Raw genomic sequence first — 7561 nt, 5'->3', positions numbered from 1 at the left:
TCAAGCAATTCTCCTGCCTCAGCCTCCTGAGTAGCTGGGACTACAGGTGCCTGCCACCACGCCCGGCTAACTTTTGTATTTTTAGTAGAGACGGGGTTTCACCTTGTTGGCCAGGATGGTCTTGAACCACTGATCTCAGGTGATTCACCTGCCTCGGCCTCCCAAAGTGCTGGGATTACAGGCGTGAGCCACCGTGCCTGGCCAGACCCTGCAGAGTCTTTCAGACACTGTCCCCCACTAGATTTTCCTTGAGGAATACTGGGGACAGGTGAATCTCCACATCAAAACTGCTAACCAAAATGCCCTCAGGGGCTAGGCTGGTCACTTAGGAGGCCAGGTGAGGAGGGCACAAGGAGGCAGGTGTCACTCAATCCCAGTCCATCCTTTCTACACAGAAATGCAGGTTCAGTGTTGACAGGGCTTGGGTTTTTCAAAAGGAGCTGAAGTGGGGATATTTATGTGAAATTTACCATTGTAATGAACTGTGTATGGGTCAATAAAATTCAGCAGGGATGAAGTTAGTCCATTTGTGACCTCAGCCCTTACGGCCAGCATTTCAGAAATGCAAGTTCCAGTTAACTGTGACTCAGGGCAAGTCAGGTAACCTCTCTGGGCCCAGGTCCTTCACCTATCAAATGAGGGTGATCATTACCACTGCTTGGAGAATCTTTCAGGGTTGTTGTGGGGATAAGAACAAGGAGGTATGTGAAACTGCAAAACACAGTTCCTCAGTCAGGGCCTGGTGACTACCTAGCTCTATCTGCCACAACGCCCTCCCAGGTTTCCTAATAGGGATGTCCTGTTAGAACTTTTGTCCCCCATCTTCCATGCAGGGAGCAGACCAAGGGCTTCCAAGTGTCCTTGAAAATGCTGAGGGCTTGTTCCTGCAGATACCTGACCTGACTGTTGGGAGGCTTGGAGGTACCACACACCTGTGCCCTCTGCCCTGCATTTAATGGATCAGCTCTGGCAGGGTTAACAGTTTCTGAATGGCAAAATCCTGAGGGTTAAAAGGTCCCTAGCTTGGTCCTTCTATACCTCCCCTGTTCCCAACTAGGGTGGAGTCTGTTCCCAGCTCTTCCTCCCTCCCCTAGTCCTGCTCTCTAAGTTTCTCACCAGTAGCCCCTGGAGCCCACAGGATCTCGGCCAAATTCCCAAAGGGTGAGATTCTGTTTACTTAAGGAGAGATCAGACAGGGTCCAGGGGAGGGGAAGTCCTCCTGCCCCCACCCCAGAAAGGGCAAATCCCAGCCAGTATCCAGTCCATGGGTATCCATCCAAGCCAAACTGGGCAAAGAGGCGCAGAGCAGTGGTTTTATTTTAGAAAATAAGTGCAATTAAAAGAAAGGCGGAAGAAAAGGAATGGGGGAGGGGAAGGCTGCCCTGGTGTGAGGGGGAGGGGGGACGGCGGCGCACAAGGGCCAAGCTGAAGCCCGCCTCGCCTCGCGGAGCTCTCTCCCAACGAGATTCAATTAATTGATAACATGAGGCATCAAATTAATTTCTGGAGGATGTGAGATTCTGATGAAGGGAAACCTCGTCGATGGGGATCGGGCGGGAGGGGGCAGGCAGCACCCCTTTTAATCAGGCTCCACTGCCTAATTGGGAAGGAGGAGACTTGCAAGGGTCGTGGTGTCCCCTGCCCCGAGCTCCACAGCTCCCCTTTCAGGAAGGACCCATGGAAGCAGTAGGCTCCTGACGCCCTTGGAACAAAGAGGGTGTGCATTGAGACCTTCAGGTCTCTTCTTGCCTGGCTCCCAACCCACAACTTCAGGATGGTGAGCCCGAGGACGTGGGGCTGCAGGCACCCTCTTCACCCACTGTACAGTTAGGAAAACTGAGGCCCAGAGAGAAGACGGGTCATGCCTAAGGCCGAAGAGTGAGTTAGGAAGTCGGCAGCAGTGGGCTTACCAGGGCCCCTCACGATGTACCCGTGTGGGTCCAGACCATTTAGGCCCAGACCCACGAAATCATCTCTGACCACAATGGGTGGGCAGCCCTCTCTGTGGCTAAAAACTGCCATGCTGCCTGAGCCATCCCCTCTTCCAGTGTTTCCGGATCCCCAGCTGCCGGCCCGAGCTGGCCCAGCTGCAGTTATTTTCTCTGTGTCTGGTGAGTGCCGAAAAGCCCTTGTGTTACATCACTGTGCTCAGGTCTCAGACATGCAGAAGCTTCCAGCAACCGGAACTGATGCGCTCAGTTAAAAAGGTAAAAGCTCACTGGGGGAACAATCCAAAGCGAGTGCTCAGCTGGGGAGGGGGAACAGGTAGCTCTGGCTCTCTGGGAAAGAAAGCTCAGAGGCTTCCTGAAGGAGGGATTCTCTCAGTGCACCAACTCTACACCCTCTGCATGGCCTGACTGTCCAGCTTCTCCAGCTCCCATCCAGAGACGCAGCCTCAAAAAGCCTGGCGCTTTGCTCCGAGTGCTCACAGCTGCAGCCCCTCGCTGGGTCTCCCACAAATCCTAACGTTTCATATCTCCCCAAAACTTGCCCCAGTGCACCCCTTCCTTCCAGGATGCGGATGTGCACCTGCAGGGGAACCCCGAAGGAAAGGAGGAAGTACACCGCCACCCTCTTTTGGAGCAACTTCTTTAGGCCTGAGTCTCCACAGAAATGTTCTCCTAGAAAAGTAAAGCCAGCCGGGAATGGAATCCAAGGAAGCTCCGCTGAGGAGATGAGAACGGAAACCACCTCAACCTCCCACCCTCTGCCTCCCCACCGCCCGGTTTCATTTCACACAGGGAGGCCCTCCTAAGGGCCCTCTGGGCGGCAGACATGTCCTGTCTCAGCTGGGGGTTTCAGGACCCACGCCGGCTCCGGTGGCCAGTGCCCACAGATCTGTGCTCCACCCTTTGCTCCATTTCTGATTTTCCAAGTTGCACGCGAGTCACCCCTTCTCTGGGTCCCTTGCGCTGTGCCCTTCACCACCCTGGCCTCCAGCACACAGTAGGCACTCCACAGTGTTCTCCACAGTGTTCGTAGGATGGATACAACTACCGAGTCCCTGACTCCATTCTCTAAGCCACCTCGCCTTCAAGTCGCCAGCATTTTGCCACCCCTTTCCTGCTAGTTAACTTCTGCTCCCACCAGTCCTGACTACCTTAACAAATGCCTAATGGTCTCTAGTCTACATACTGTTAGTCTGAGAAAAACCCACCATGTCGCCCCACTTTCCATTTACATGGTAGCCTGGGTCACAGACCATCAGAACTGCAGCAGGAAAGGAAACACCATTTACCTCTATCTTGCACTATCAACTGGCTCCACCCACCATCAGGTCTGGCTGTGGAGGCTCCAGTTGGCCAGAGGATGGGGCCCAGGGAGGTGGGCAGAGCAGCTGGGATTCAGGGCACAGGCGGTTGTATGGCTACCGTCCAGACGGGAAAGGAAGGTGCAGGGCTGTGCCAGAGGGACAGTCGGGAAAACACCCTGGTCTCAGGAGGGATCCTGGGACCAGGATCAAGGCAAGGAGGGCATTCGCCAGGCCCAGGCCTGCCCAGCCCGGGCGACACACCACAGCAACACTGACTCCACGGCCCAACACCTGCAGCCCTGTCCAGATGTGTACCTTTTGTGCCAGGAGCTCTTGTTTTCTAGCTCAGGCAGGTGTGCCCTGCGTCCAGGCTCTGCAAGGGCCCAGGAGCAACATCTCACAAGATCATAGCATCCGAAGTGGCAGAATTTGGAGGAAAGAGGGTTCCTGCTGTGATCCCGGCTTGGTGGAACTGGCAGTGGGCTGAAGGTGTGTATTTCCACAGAGAATCCTGGGAGGCAACGCTGAAGGGAGCCAATAACTTCAGGCTCAAGGGGAGTTTCCTTTTGCTTCTTTGAGATGATCCATTCAGTGATAGCTCCCAAATTGGTCTGAGACTTGCTGCCAAAATCTTCCATAAGGACGTGTAGGCTAGGGTTTCCAACCCCTAAAAATCTCCCTTTCTGGAGAGAGGGGTTATCAGTCATTTTTCCTCTTCGCGTTCTAGGGAATTCTCTCTCCCATTTATGTGTCTCTCACAAGAACCTCAGGAGTGCCTGGGGAATGGGGAATGCTCCAGGGTTGTGTGCAGGTGGAAACACCAGATTCTGAACCTATAGTCCCCCTCCCCGCTTAAAGGGAAAAGAGAAAGGTGGCCTTCACACTAGAAGGCAGGCGGCCTAGGCCAAGCTTGTGGAGGAGGGGGAGGAGTGGCAGCTCCTCCCATCCCTTCCTTTCTCCCTTCACTACAGCATAGGCTCAAGCCCTGCTGGTTGTACTGGGAGTCGAGGACCCCGTATTTTAGTTCCAGCTCTGCTACCATGTAGCCATGTAACCTTGGACAAGTTGCCTCTTCTCTCTGGACTTCATTTTCCCAACCCATAAAATGAAGATTAATACTTCAGTATTTCCATATTCAATCGACGTGTGGCCTGGCAGTGCTAGCAAATTATTAATAAAAGTCATCCCTTGATCAGTACTACCATGTGCCCAGCACCGTGCTAGGTACTTGACATTTGCTTCCTCATTCGACTCCCAAACGGAATCTCTAAGGTGGGTATTATTGACCTACTTTACAATGTAAGAAAATTGAGGTTCGAAGAGCTTAATTAAGTTCCCCAGAGTCCCATCTCTACTGCCAAGTCCCAAAGCCTTTTCCACTCTGACACATGTTCTGCCCTGGGGAGGCCTCAGTTCCTTGCTCTGGGTTCCAGAGTTCTAGAACCAAATCTGAGGAGGCCATTCCAGCCAACGGAGCCTCAGAGTCCTGTCAAAAATAGTACCTGCCCTGCCTTGGTCTGGGGAAGCTGGATCGTGGTAAGATCTGCAAGAAGGGAAACTGTGAGGAGTTTCTTGGATGGAAGAAATTATTATTTCACACAGTGTAGGCTATTCAAAAAGTAAAGACATTGTGCCTGCTTAGGATGGGACTGGGGGGCTTGCACTGTGGCTAGAGAGACACAAAACCGCCAAGGCAGTGGGGTAGGAAGGGTTAAGATGCAGGGAGGGCTTCCTGGGGAGACGACCCTTCCCTCCCCTTGCACCTCACATCTCTCCTCTGAAACAGACACCCTGTTCCCATCCTTCTCTCCCCGATGTGACATCTTACCTGTCTCTCCTACCCCAACAATCTGAGATCCAGAGAGCAGACTCCAGCCTTCACTGCTTGGGTACCCCAGTACTCAGCCTGGGACCTGCCCAGGCAGAGTAGGGGCTCAGCAAACATTTGGGGGAATTACTGAATCAAAAGCAAGACTTCCTCTCCCAGTCCCTCTACTTCCCTCCCACCAAGGAAGAGGTATGTTTGGGGTAGGGGCCCGGCAGGATATGCACATTCCTGGCAAGAAGCGACCTACCTGCCTACAGCCAGAAACGAAGGTTTTGGCTCTAAAGGCAGAGGAAGGGGGCTGGGGGTGTCCAGGTGTGAGGAGGGTCCCTACACAGAAAGGGACAGGAGCAGGTCCCTTTGTAAGTGGTACCGGTTGCAAGTGCTCTGGCCCTGGCGTTCTCCAGCACCGGGGTCAGGTCTTTCTCTCCCCAGGGCTCAGGGTTCCCCAACTCTGTAACTCCTGGGAAACCTGCCCAGGACAGGGAGAAGCACAGAAAACCCCACCCAGGCGCCCAGCCCTTAGTGCCAGGAGAGGTTACCATGGTCTCCCAAACTTAGTAGCAAGGCTGGAGCCAGGATAAAGTGGGTCCTGAGGGTCCCCCAGGAGAGATTCAGCACTCACCCTGGCCCTGGGTGTGGAGGCTGGGAGGGGGCAACCACAAAGCCACCTCTTCCCCTTGCCACTTTGCCCCACTGACTAGAGTGTGAGTGACTCCCCTAACTCAGTTTTCGGAGAGTCTGAGATTGAAAGCGCACCATGGGAGCCAACAATTGTCCAGGTACCAAGAGCAGAGCCTCAGTATCCTCCCTCCAGCCACCAGGTAACAGAGCCCCAAAACCCTGAGGCAAAAGTTTCTCAAGTTGAAAAAAAAAAAAAAAAAAAGGCCTTCAGACTTCCCTACAGCGGTTTTCCGCGGGGGCGGGCAGAGGTTTTCTGAGGCCGTGGCTCCCCTTCAGGCGGCTGGGTCCACTGGGCCCGGCCTTCGGCCCCTGCACCTACCGGCTGGTTCACGGGGGGAGCGGAGGGGAGCTCAAAATGCCCGGTGCCCGCAGGGCATGGCGGTCAGAGGGGCCGTTCAGCCCTGGTTATCTGAGGAAAGTGAGCTTCTGGGTTCGGCGGTGGGACCGGCACAGACCTTTCCGCAGCTACAGGCCACACGACAATCCCGCTGCTCTTTCTTTCTGCAGGCACTCGGGTCAGTCCTACCAACTGCCCCTCAAGTTGTGTGGGCTGCCCTAACCCTCAATCCCAGACCCGACACAGTGCGTGCTGGGACGAATCTAGGCTGCCCTGCAAAACCGGGGTGAAGATGCTGAAGTTCAGGTAAAAACCCGCATTGGCCAAAATGCTCCCGGGCTTTCTCAGGAGCCACCCGAATGGCAACTTCAGACTCGGGTTTGCTTCTCCGGACTCCCCACCCCCTATCCCCGGCTCCAGACGCCGCCGTCAACCTCCGGGGAGACTAGGCGTTGGGGTGCTAGACACGCGGTGATCTCCGGACGCCCGAAACGCCAGGCGCCGAGTGAGCGAGGAAACCAGCCGGGAGGGGGCTGGCCAGGGAAGCCGGGGAGCAAAGGGAAGAGCGGGGCGCGCTCTGGACTCAGGGTTCCCATATCCTTTCCCCTTAACCTAGGATCGGGGTGGGACGCAGGTGTGTTCACGAGGTTGCCCCAATTGGGGGACAGAGGGAATCCGCCGCTGTCTGGGCCTCTGCCTCAAAATCCGCATCCCGCGAAATTACGCGGTCCTTTACGCGGGCGGTAGGGACCCCAGGTCGCATTCTAGCGCCACTGGCTTGGCTCTAATGCAGCCCAAGGAAGTTTGTTTGGCGTGGATGGGGAGCCCGAGGCTGAAGCGCCGCCGGCCAGAGAGGTGCTGAGGTTGTCCAGGGGAGATACCTGACTCCTCAGTTGGGAGGGGAGGTCCTATTCGGTCACTCCGGGCTCCTTCCCTGGTGGCCTCCGGGCCCCCCGCGGCTACCCTCTTCTCCCCCTACGTGGTGAAGCGGGAGCTCTTTCTCTCCACAGCGGGTGAGTAGAGGTGTCAGCCAGATCGTTTCCCCACCCTCCACCTCCGGCGCACAAATCACAGGGGCCATTTCCAGACGCTCTCAAGTCCCCAAGAAGTTTTCCGCTCTATCCCCGAGCTGACTGAGCAATGAGAAAGGGGCTGACCGGCCCTGGCACTTCCGAGGTGCGACCTCAGCAAGACAAGTCCCCTCTTCACCACAGACGACGCGGCGGGTAGGACCGCGATCCCCCGCTCTCTTGCCCCCACATTCATCTGCCTCCGGCGCGTCCTGGGGAGTCCAGTACCGACTAGAGTTGGGGGGAGCCACGTCCCTTCCCAGCTCAGGAAAGTCTGGGCCGGGAAGTATTCTTTGTCTGACTCCGGGCAGGGAGGGGGTCGCGCCCCCGTACACCCCATTCCCAGCGGCACGGCAGGGAGGGGGCGGGGCCCAGATTCTTGGGGAAGGGCG

At 55.9% G+C, this 7561-nt stretch overlaps 1 long non-coding RNA gene across 1 annotated transcript in view; it reads left to right on the top strand.

The window, feature by feature from the left end:
• The first annotated feature begins 7244 nt into the window (after nucleotides 1-7244).
• The window catches only part of LOC105544284, a 23977-nt gene continuing 23660 nt past the window's right edge, over nucleotides 7245-7561 (top strand). The window contains exon 1 of the long non-coding RNA XR_001006743.1: nucleotides 7245-7325. This is a non-coding gene — a long non-coding RNA (uncharacterized LOC105544284). The remainder of the gene's footprint in view (nucleotides 7326-7561) is intronic.

The sequence above is a fragment of the Mandrillus leucophaeus genome, unplaced genomic scaffold (genome assembly GCF_000951045.1).
Source record: "Mandrillus leucophaeus isolate KB7577 unplaced genomic scaffold, Mleu.le_1.0 Scaffold3, whole genome shotgun sequence".
NCBI classification, from domain to species: domain Eukaryota; kingdom Metazoa; phylum Chordata; class Mammalia; order Primates; family Cercopithecidae; genus Mandrillus; species Mandrillus leucophaeus.
Note: the sequence above shows the minus strand (reverse complement) of the source record. Positions and strands in the feature narration are given on the sequence as shown.